Genomic DNA, 12,591 nt, shown 5'->3' with positions numbered 1-12,591 from the left:
CTCTATTAAACTGCCAGTATGGAATTCGTTTATGCATCAATATACTGCATTCCACCGCATGCCGGATTCAGCTCTCTACCCAAGCAGTGCACCTCGATATCTCGGTATTTAACAAGCCAACATACCCGACTTATAATAGGGCGCACCGAGCTCACACACATACATACAGCTCCTTACAGGAGATACCCAACAACAATGCTCATTTTGCGGTAATAACCCATCAGTTGACTATCCTTTAAACGATTGGCACACCTTAGAAAGTACAAGGAAGAAACAGTTCGGATCCAATAAACCTACTGATTTACTGATTCACTGTTTCTGCTGCCACTATAATTTCTTAAAATTAATTATTAAAAGATTGTAGCTGAACTACCATGTTTTAATGTGATTTGCTAATAATGACACAAACTCTTATCAAACTATCGAGTTGTAAGCCCTGGCACGTACTTGGCTTCGTGCTTGTATTAGTTTTTAATTACATATTACTTCATTTCTAATACCAAATAAAAAAATAAGTTAATTATCATCAACCCTAGAAGTTTCCATCCTAACTTTTCTTTTACTTCGGTCTCGTCTCCTTTGGACTAAAGCACTTTTTAAATATTTCAATCCATTTATCATCGTTGTGCTGTGCAAGATGCTTTCATTGGTAATATAATCGTATAATCTTGCAACCAGCATACAAACTGCAGTACTGCTTGTGACAGCAAATATCAGAACTATCCCTCCACCAGTCTTTGCCTGTTACTGCTTATGTTAATGGTATTTTCGCATGCTGGCATCGCCTCCATATCACTCACCATATTTCTTAATTCAAGTCTATGGTTCTGCTATATACAAATATTTTATGTAGTTCATTGTTGTTCGAGCAGCTGTCACAAACGTTTTCTCGTTCATCTCTACTAAAGAGCTTTTCATTCAGCTTACATTGTAACTTCCTAACAATGACACCTGTGCAATGCTCACTTTCTGCTTAGCTTTGTTCTTGAAGTTCTTGAACACCTAACAACCATTAGTTATTGTTTCAAACAGCTGTCATGTCTCCGTTTGCAGTTGTTTCACTAATCATCTGCTTCAAGTTGTTGGTGTTGTCGCATTTTGTTTTTTGCCCGCATTGCTTGCCAGCATCCGCATCTCTTGCATTTCCTTGCAGCAAACTTCACTACTACACACCCCTATCCTATTTCCTATATTTTTTTGTTCCACTTGCGGTCACGTGGCTTTGTTACGTGCTCTTAATCCTACTTTATAATTTGTAACTGTATTTTGCGCACCCAACCCTTATAGTTAGCCTCATTGCCACATTCCCACATAGCCGATGTTTAGCCTTACAACCCATTTTTTCAAAGTTCAACACCTTACAAGCTTTATGCTCTCATTCGTTTTGCATGTCCAATCCATGCGTTTGGCCATCGAGCACATTTCAATCGCTTTTTGTGCACTTGCTTGTCCATGACCGATCCTTCGAACGATTTTAATGACTTTTTTGTGTAGTTACAAATGTCTTTGTTGCTTGCAGCTTCATAATTTTTCACCTTAATGACCATGCACATACAGTGACAACAAAGCAAACATACACTCATGAGCAAGCAAACAGCCGACAAACTCATGACTCGCCCATTCATTTAAACTCGCCTGTGCACACATTCCTACTTAAATATGCATGAATCGTACGAGGGGCACACACATGTGAAGTTGGAGGCACACGTATGCACACACACACACACACTGGTCACCAAATATTCACAGTCGTCTACTCCAATACAATCGAGCTAATTTATCTCATCCCATCAGTACTTTTGTACGCCACTTTCCATCAACAACCAATATTTTCCGTTTTTGCTGTGTTCCTGTAAGTACTACATCCTCCTCTTCACGGTCGTTTGTGGTGTTAATACTGTAGCAAACATAGCCTGCCAAGTAGGGGGGAGAAGTTATCACTGTCGCAAATTGCGGCCAAGATAATCGCTTTATTGCCAATATTTTGCATACGCCACGGTTTTTGTACCGCATTTTAATAACCTTTCTCCTCAAACGTCACCTACTTAAGCATATGTTGCACTATGGCAAAGGGAGTGGCGTACAAAGAAGTGCCGAAAAGAGGAAGTTCAAGAGAAGGTCGTTGTGTGCCGGAATGATTTGATGTCGCAACAGCTGAACGTTTAGTATGGGTTTGTCGTTTACCGTTTACCGTTTGCCGTATACCATATCACTTGTGCAATGACAGCACATCTAATGCCATAGCTACTGTTGTTGCTGCCGCATTCATTACTAACTTTTTCTGATTTTTTTCACACGCTTCTTACATTCAAACTTGTTGTTACTCTGAATGTTTTTACTCTCCAATTCACTTCTCGTTTTGTTTTGTTTCGCTGCGGTGTGTTTGCATTTGATTTGGTTAGACCCCTTTAGTAGCTGATTTTTGCTTGATTTACTTTGTTGTTTTTGTTTTTAAACCTACATACGTATTTTACTTCATTCGTTGTGTGCTGTCTTTTTTTATTTTTTAATTTTTTTTGTTGTTGGTTTTATTAAATTCATTGACACGAAAACTTTTCTATGGCTCACGCACGATATACCCTTTTGTTGACTCTTATAGCAAGGCTATTTTGCGAGACTCCGAGTTCTAAGTACTTTGTTTGTTTTCTATGTTGTATATATTACACGAATACGCACGAAAAGTCAACGAGTTTATAGTTCAAAGTTAGACCCTCGTATACCATTACGTACCGCACAATGCATGACCACAATGTGCAAAGTCAAAATTCCAACTAAACTCATTGGCCAAAGAAATTTGATTGCGCTACCAAAACCAAAAGTGCATAGAACGCAAGTTCGGTTAGGACAACCGAGCAAACAAGTCAAACCGAAAGGCAAGCCAACCCACAGGCAACCGAGCCAAAGTCGAGCAAGTGAAAGGGCTGCTGAGCACGGGCTCACACGTATGTTGGGCGGTTGAGTGAGTATGCTGGGTGACCTGATAGAGCTTGTGCTTATCATATCGTTTTGTTTTGAGTGACTTCGGAGTGATTTGTATTGGGTATTACGAGCATGTTCGAATAAGCAACTGAGTGTGCTCGTCTGCTTCTGAGTGTGTTCGGACGAACTGCTGCGTGTGCGGGTTGCATGCCTGCAGGCAAAGAAGTAAGCACCACACACCACTATACATATATACATACAAGGCAGTGATGGTAATAAAATAATTAAATTGTACCGAATTAAAAGCATACAAGAAAATAAAATAAGGGATTTGGAATATAGAGAAGAGTGTGCATATTTTTGTACCTCGATCGGGAGACTACCGAAAGTATTAAGAATTACACGTGCGTCTAGGATTACGGTTATTTTAATCCAAAGTTCTAAATTTAAATTAGTATTATTTTAATCGTTAAGCAAATTAACCTTAAATTACAATTACAGTCAAGTTAATTTAGAAAAAAACCTTAGTAGTCTTAAAACCTTTAACGATTCCAATAATTCGAGAATTCTAATTTTTTGAATAATTGTAAAGGAAGTAACTTGAGAAATATGAGAGAAGTTCAGTAAAAACAACTTTTAAGGTAAATACTGTATTTCTAGGAGAACGTCGACAATTGTTTTTTTTAATTGTTCAAGTTTTTTTTATGTTTTCCATAAATGTATAATTTTTGAGCTCTACTTTTCTGGAAATGATGATACAATCGATTCCGAATTTTTCAAAAATAGCATTTTTAAAAACTGAAATTGAGTATCATTATTGATTTTGCTTTTAGTCGTAATTTTTAACGCCGAATACTTACAAGTTTTGGCTTTATTACTAGTGTAAAAATAAGTATTTTGTTAGCATTGAAGTTTTTGCTAAGCTATTTAAGATATTTTTTTGAAGAATTTTTGTTTGCTGATGAAACCCGATATAATATAGTAAAAGTACCGGCTGCCGTAGCCGAATGGCTTGGTGCGTGACTACCATTCGGAATTCAGAGTGAACGTAGATTCGAGTCTCGGTGAAAGACCAAAATGAAGAAACAAGTTTTTTCTAATAGCGGTCGCTCCTCGGCACGCAATGGCAAGCCTCCGAATGAATTTCTGCCATGAAAAAGCTCTTCATAAAAAATATTTGCCGTTAGGAGTCGGCTTGAAACTGTAGGTTCCTCCATTTGTGGACCAACATCAAGACACGCGTCACAAATAGGAGCAAAAGCTCGGTCAAACGAAGTAAAACTCCCCTTATTTGACACGGTCACAAAGTTGAATATACAGACCAGCAACTGGCACACCTGTTGCCCGTAAACCGGTAATATGAAAAAGCACTTGTTTGATTTAACCCTTTGCAATAGAAATGCTTAATATTTCTGAAACTTAAAAGAATTCTTGACTGAGATAAAATTTTTGATGTAAACCTGATTATCGATATTACTTTATAAAATTTTACAATTATTAAAACATCTAAAATGATACATGTAATAAGAATGCATAGTGCAAAAAGTATAATAAAAAGTAAGTTGAAAAATTTAGAAAAAATAATAGTTATACATTGTGTAAAATAAGTACCCGGAATTTATAATTTAAACTCTCCCGGGAATACCTGACACTTCAAATTTGGTTTTTTCATGTTGGTACACATGTCCTTGAATGCACAAGCCTTATTAGAACGGGATCTATTACTTAGTGTGTTTTATTCTGCAGTCAAAGTGAGTTGATCTTTTGTTTACTTGGCGAATTTTACTATGGATTTTTGCAAAAAGAGCATCGGAAGGAGGTCTCTGAAGACATGGTTTCCCGAGCTAATACGGACCCTACGTTCATGAAACGCATAATAACTGGCGATGAGACATGGGTCTACGAGTACGATATGCAAACCAGTCAGCAATCGTCTGAATGGCGCTTCGAGAACGAGCCGTATCCAAAAAAACCACGCCAAAGCCGGTCAAAAGTGAAGGTTATGCTCACGGTTTTCTTTGATTACCAAGGCGTGGTGCACTCTGAGTTCCTTTAAGAGGGCCAAACGGTTAATAAGGAATATTATTTATCCGTTTTAAGGCGTTTACGTGAAGCCATTCGCCGTAAACGGCCCGAATTGTGGAAGGACAATTCGTGGATTCTGCACGACGACAACGCGCCATCGCACCGAGCCTTGATTGTACGCGAATACAAGACCAAAAACTTAATAAATACTATCGAACAGCCACCGTATTCGCCAGATCTCGCACCCTGTGACTTTTTTCTCTTCCCAAAACTAAAATTGCCACTTCGGGGAAGGCGTTTTGAGTCGATTGAAGACATTAAACAAAATTCGCTAAAGGAGCTGAAGGCCATCCCGGCGCCGGCCTACCAGCGGGCCATGGATGACTGGGTTGTTCGTTGGAATATTTGTATCGGCTCAAAAGGAGCCTATTTTGAAAGCGATCCAGCAAATAATGATGAATAATATGAAAAAATGTGTTTTTTTTTTAAATTCCGGGTACTTATTTTACACAATGTAATTCTAAGATTGAAAATTACGATATATAGTTTTTGGAAGTGAAATACTTTTGGTTCGTTTTACTTTTATTTTTTTGCATAAAATATTTAAAAAAATGTTGATATTTAAAGTAAATTGCGAAATAATGGTACTTTTGAAGTTAACCCAACGTTAAACGTCACTGACTGCAAGGCGATTGAAGGCTCAGGTGTAATTTGAAGTAAAATAAATTCGTAGGTTCAACATACTTAAGCAGCTGAAGTAAACATATGAGATATGGTAGATAATAAGGAAGCGAATGATAATTTTTCTAAACAAGTATCTAATAAATTTTTGTATTAAAAATTTTATATTGTTTCTTTTCGTGGGGTTGGGAACAATTCTACGTTTCATGATAGCCACAAAACCATAACCTAACCCTAACCTTCTTTCCAATGAGGAATTGAAGTAATTTTGGGTATCAAGTTTTGAATCATGAAAAAATTTAGTTAAAATTGGCTGTAAATAATATGTATCAAAAAATACCGTAAACAGGTACAATGGCACTCTACCCTCCATCACTGACACATGTTGCAATTGGTTGTTGTATTGACACTGACATGGAAGTTTGAAGAGTAGGGGAAAGATTAAAAGCAACACTGACATGACCGACCCCAATGATGATGCTTACATCGAGTTAATATTAAATGGAGTCAATGTGCAACTAGATATGTATGAATAAACGAGTATGAAGAATTAGGGACAAGGGAAAGGGTGAGCATGTTAAGAGCATTTGATAATAGCGGCAAGAAAGTTGGAAAAATGGTTGTGGGGGTAGTGAGAAAGCGAGGACAGCATGAAAAGGGTCAAAAAGCAACGAAGAAACGGAAAGTGTAGAGAGAAAAGTTTCGCCAAGTAAGAAAAGGGTGCGACGTAGGATTAAACACGGACGTTCGTTATACGAAAATTGTTGCATGAAGGGAGCTTGCACAATGCTTGAGGCGTTTGCTGTTGCAACATCAGCGCTTCATACATTGCCACGCGTAGGCAGCAATGCAAGGTTGCACATGCATGCATACACCCAAAAACAAACTTTCGTTTTTTGTGCTACGCATTGCAGCGGTTCGTTTTCACAGCTGTGCGCAGCGTTGCCAGATGTTGGCAATTGTAGTGCAATGCAAGTATGTATAGCTGAAAGTAGATACAAAACGAAATAACAGTAAAAGAAATGACTTCACCTTCCGGCTGGCTGTCAGCGTTTTGTTTGAATTATTGATGGAAATTAAAATTTTGCTCGATGTGCGCGAGCAAAGCAGACAAAACATTGCAAGAGATAATCGCAATAAGGAGAAAGGATGTGCTAGCAAAGGGGAGCTAGCAGCTGCTTGAACAACTGGCGCAACGGAAGTCAACTAAAACAGTTGTTTCGTGACAGTAACGGCATACATTTTCAGAAGTATATACCTACATATATATATATATATATATAGGTGTGTATGTATATGGGTGCGCTTATCTATTTGCAATTGTGTTGAGAACATGTTGCGCGCAATTCGAGTTACAGCAAGACTATGAAACAGATTGGCCAAGGCTCTGGCTGCCACGAACGTGCCACAAGGCATTGCACAAATGAAGAACGTGCCCGCGGTGGCAATTGGCGAGCCATCATCGTAGGTAGAGTGTGCTAGCTTAAAATGTGGCGGCGGCAGGTTTGATGCTTGATCTGCGGCCAAAACTGAGGCACCACCAGTTGTGTCAGCCGCCATTTGTCTAACAGCCGCTCAGTTAAAAAATGTATTTTGTTTATTGCCCTAATAACAGTTGTTAGCTGCCACATCTATCCTCTTTAACGGCACATACAAATGTGGGGAGTCGACAATCATCACTTACGTTACCATTTGATGGCGTGAGCATTCAAAGAGTGCGCCCACATCGAAATGAGTAATGCCACTTTGGCGCACATCCTTCAATTTTTTCTTTTTATTTCATTTGTTTTATGCACATTTATTTTTGCAAACTTTCACCAAATGCTGTGGCAACATATGCGTGTATGGATGTAATTGGACCAATGTGTTTCGCTGCTTCCATTTTACTCTTGTCTGCTGCTTGCGTTTCTCAAGCCTTTGGCGTTCGCTGAGTTTATCATACTGTTATTTTGTATTATTGTATTATTATCATACCGAACGTTCTTGCTTGGATTTTGCACTGAATTATTATTTCTTCTTTGTTTTATATGCCTACCAGCTACAAGCTCGGACTTGCTGTGGCACGTCAACTGCACAATAGCTTCATTTATTTAGATACCACTGTTTCATTGTAAGTACTTGTATTATTCCACATTGCTTTTACCTTCTCGTACTGTGTTTCTGTGTTACAAATATTTGTTTTACCTTCCCTTCGGCTGCCCCACGCCACAACTCCTGACTCATGTCAACGGTTGCTGTTGTCGTCCTTATATCCTCTGGCTCGTGGCTGCTTGCCTGCCACTTAGCTGTCTCAAATTAATTTACTTAAAAATACAATTTGACATTGAACGCAACGAAATGTAAACATTGCATGCTGAAATGAGTTAAAAATGCATAGCATCACCATAGATATAGCAGAAACATCAGCAGCAGTCGCAGAGAAATACCTGCAAGCCAATAGGAAATGAAGGAAGTAGGATTTAAATAAGTTACAACACACCTTAGTTTAAAGTAAACTTTCTCTTGGTCATGCCCAAAATAAAAAACAATCGAATTGCCAAAAGCTGGTACTAAAACAGTTAGCATATTGTTAGGTTAGGTCACCTAGGCTGATCAACAATGCCCTCATATAGACCATACATACGTATACTATGTACGTATATATATATATATATACTCCTCCTATTTGAGTTGCGCTTCTTGATGTTGCTCCACAAATGGAGTGACCTACAGTTTTACGCCGCCTCTGAACTGCAGATGGTTTGTTTTTTGAAGACAAAATACACTCGGAGGTTGCCTGTTAAAAGAACTTTTCTGCCATTTGCAATTTCATGGCTATAGCTTACGTACTAATAAAATCAAATAAAATGATTGTGATATTTATTTTTGTGCGTGCATTTGTTTTTTTTTTTTCCTTTTCTTTTTTGAAATTTTTAATGCCAAAAAATTCGTGGTTTCAAAACTATTGAACGTAATTTCGGAATTATTGGCATCGCTAACCTATTTAAGCAGCCGCGTGAGCTAATCCACGTGACGAATTGGATCACAGTGATTTTTACTCTAATACTGATTAGGCAAACCCACTTTTGAGTTTATAATTCACTTTAAAAATATGGAAAATTCGAGAAGTAACTTAGTTCTCTCGGTAGTTAGAAGCACAACAGTTCTTTGAATACTTTTAAGCAATTCTTGCCTTTGGAAAAAATCCAGAAGTGGCCTCCAATATTTTTCCAACCGCAAAGACTCAAAGCTAAGTTAAAAGGATTGTGGGAAAAGTTCTTGTGTCCAACCGTACATTTTCCTACGAAGTTTGGCAAAACTGGTTTCCGAGAAAGAAGAAGAGGATGAAAATATCTAGTTGAGGTACCGGCGAAAATTTCAAACGTTTCTTCTTATACCTTCTGCTCAAATATGAACAAGACGTTATCAATAAAACGGTCCGCGGATGACATATGGCAAAAATACATTTTTTGTTTTTTGGTAGGACTGTTATAAGCTTACATGGCAAATTTCAGCGTTCATATAGTTTGTTTTCTGTCCTATTGTAAACAAGTCAAGCTCGAGTGTGTTCTTCGAATTATGTTTTATGACTTCAATTGTCTCAAAATGTTTTCCACGGAGCGGCAACTTGAGCTTGGGAAACAGGAAAAAGTCAAATGGAGCCATATCAGGCCAATACGATACTTGCGGAACGATATTAACATTATTTTTGTTCATATAATCGCGAACAAGACGCGATGTGTGAGCTGGTGCATTATCGTGATGAAAGAGCCATGACTTGTTGTCCCACAATTCCTTCCTTTTAAGACGAACGTTCTCGCGCAAACGCTTTAAAACGTCTAAATAATATTCAGCGTTAACCGATTTTGCGATTTGTGCGATTTGTGCGATTTTCAAGCACAATTTCCTTTACTTTTCCGATGTTTTCGTCGTTTACTGATGTTGCTGGACGACGTTCATGAGGCAAGTTTTCAACCGATGTACGGCCCTCTTTGATCGATTTATACTACTGGAAAACACGTGCACGCGATAGAGCAGAGTCCCCATAGGTTGTCTGCAACATTTTTGAGGCGTCTGAAGCCGAAATTTTGTTGGAATAACAAAATTTCAAACAAATTCTTTGTTCAACTTGAATTTCCATCGTTAAATTCGAAGAACACACTCGAGCTTGACTTGTTTACAGTAGTACAGAAAACAAACTATGTGACATATCACGCTGAAATTTGCCATGTAAGCTTATAACAGTCTTACCAAAAAACAAAAAATTTAGTTTTGCCATATGTCATCCGCGGACCGTTTTATTGATAACGTCTCGTTCATATTTGAGCAGAAGGTATCTTCTTGTTGTTGATGGTGTTATTAATGGATCAAAATACCAGTTGAAAGAAATTGGAATATTTGTTACATCCTTCTTGTTTGTGCAAAGTACAAAAATGTTCACAGAATTGATCCTCAAAAACAAAAGTTGTCAAAGGGTTAATGTGGTGGTTTAGGTTGTTAGTGGTTTAATTTTCCTTTAATTAAATATAATTTAAAGCTATTCTATTGTAAATATTTATTACGATTTTTATTTCGTTTATGTAGCTGTGATTAATTTTCCAGAGAAAAGGCGTTGAATGGGTAATTCCGGTATGCACCGATAACTTTGCGATATTTAATATTTTCATTATTTCTTCAAAAAATTGTTTTACTTGTGGACTTCAGTGTAATAAGAAGTAAACTGGAAGGATTTGGAAAAAATGTAACAATTTTCAGATTTATTCAAATTTTGGTGTTGAGTTTTTTAAGGGAAAAATGTTCATTTCTTTTTAGCATTTTTACAAAACTGCTTTGTATTTTTAGCATAAAATATATTTCTAAAAAAATTATTTGAGAAAAAAATAAATGTAAATAATAATAATAGTAATAATTATTATATAATAATGTATATAATAATAATAAAAAGAATTATTTCATAGTAACAACAATTATTTGATAATAAAATATATTATTAAATTTCTGAATTTTTTTTTTATCATTTTAGTAAAACACCTTACATTTTCTTATAATATCATTAAAAAAATATTAGTACAAATTTTTATCAAAAGAAATGTATTTTATAATAAAAAATATTGTATAACGCACAAAATTATAAAAAACTAATAACAAAAGTAATTACAATATTATTTAATAATAAAAAAGATTAAAAAAAATGAGGTTGTCTGTAAAGTCGGTTTACTGACGATAGTTTAACGTGATAACGTCATAAGAAAATACTGATTGAATGGTTGCATTTTTCAAAAGAAAATTTTAATTTTATTTGTTTGATAGATATTTTGTATGGATATAGAGAATGAGGTAACATTAACATAACATAACATAACATAACATAAAATAACATAACATAACATAACATAACATAACATAACATAACATAACATAACATAACATAACATAACATAACATAACATAACATAACATAACATAACATAACATAACATAACATAACATAACATAACATAACATAACATAACATAACATAACATAACATAACATAACATAGCATAACATAACATAACATAACATAACATAACATAACATAACATAACGTAACATAACATAACATAACATAACATAACATAACATAACATAACATAGCATAACATAACATAACATAACATAACATAACATAACAACATAACATAACATAACATAACATAACATAACATAGCATAACATAACATAACATAACATAACATGCTGTTCAAGCACATAGAATTATAAGACGTTATCACGTCAAAAAATAATAATAACATTAAAACAACATTATTAACAAACTTGGTTTTATTTTAAATTCTTCAAGTAAATCAATTGAATAATAATCAATAAGAAGGCATATGCAAATACAAATACGTGAATTTATATATGTACATATGCGCATATACATACATATATACGCTCACTTAAGTAGGAGAGAGCAAGATGTCGAACGTTGCCGTTCGTTTGCTTTGTTTGCTTTGTCGTTCGTTCCGCGCTTTCGCTTGCAGTTCATTCAATGCAATGAGCAAGGTAACGACAAATGAGCAAGGTAACGGCAATGAGCAAGGTAACGACATATGAGCAAGGTAACACTAATGAGCAAGGTAACACTAATGAGCAAGGTAACGACACATTTTTTCGTGCGTGCAACCTGTTAAATCGAATTATAAGACGTTATCACGTCAAAAATTTTACATTTTTTCTAATATGAATAAAAAACATGTTTCCTAAAATTTTTATAAAAAAAATCATATTGTAATAATAATAAAAAAAAACAATATTTTATATGAAAATATGTTTTTATATTATTAAAAAATATTTTTTTTTCTATTATTATTATAACATATTTTTTGCGTTATAAAGGGTGGCTAAATTTCAAGGGCCGTTGTTGAATGTGAACCACACCTAAACGTCAACGACACCATTGGACTTCTTTCTTTGCGGTTATTTGAAAGAAAAGGTGTACGTCGATAAGCCAGTAACAATTCAAGAGCTAAAGGATGAGATAATTCGGCACATTAGCGGCATAAAACCTCAACTATGCCTCAGCGTCATCGAAAATTTGGACCATAGGATGGAGGTGTGCCACGGAGGCCGCGGCGGCCATTTGGCCGATATTTTGTTTTACACGTAATGGAGCCATATCAATATTATCACAGTAAAGAGAAATGACAATAATCTCTTAAAAAATTGTATTTTATTCAAAATCAACACCGGCCCTTGAAAATTAACTACTTTTTATAATATTTTTTATTATAAAATTATTTTATTTTTGATAAAATTTTTAGAAAAAATTGTTTGATCATGTTTAAAAGTCAGAGGTGTTTTTCAAAAGTAACAAAAAATTTTTTTCCTAACAAAATCAGAAAAAAATGTCCAAAAAAAATGATTAAACAATAAAAAAATAATAATAAAAGTTTTAGAAAGAATAGATCCTTCTAAAAAGATATTTCACTTCAAAAACCATTA

At 35.5% G+C, this 12,591-nt stretch overlaps 1 protein-coding gene across 6 annotated transcripts in view; it reads right to left on the bottom strand.

The window, feature by feature from the left end:
- Positions 1 to 12,591, bottom strand: part of LOC128868591 (apoptosis-stimulating of p53 protein 1) — a 159,927-nt gene that overhangs the window by 70,898 nt on the left and 76,438 nt on the right. The window contains exon 1 of one of the 6 annotated variants that reach the window (XM_054110860.1): positions 2,307 to 2,844. The exons of the other annotated variants lie outside the window; for them this stretch is intronic. The gene's annotated coding sequence lies outside the window, so the exon portion shown is untranslated. Of the gene's footprint in view, positions 1 to 2,306; positions 2,845 to 12,591 lie in introns of those variants that run through there. 6 annotated transcript variants of the gene reach the window in all.

This window comes from Anastrepha ludens, chromosome 6 (genome assembly GCF_028408465.1).
Source record: "Anastrepha ludens isolate Willacy chromosome 6, idAnaLude1.1, whole genome shotgun sequence".
Lineage (NCBI taxonomy): Eukaryota > Metazoa > Arthropoda > Insecta > Diptera > Tephritidae > Anastrepha > Anastrepha ludens.
Note: the sequence above shows the minus strand (reverse complement) of the source record. Positions and strands in the feature narration are given on the sequence as shown.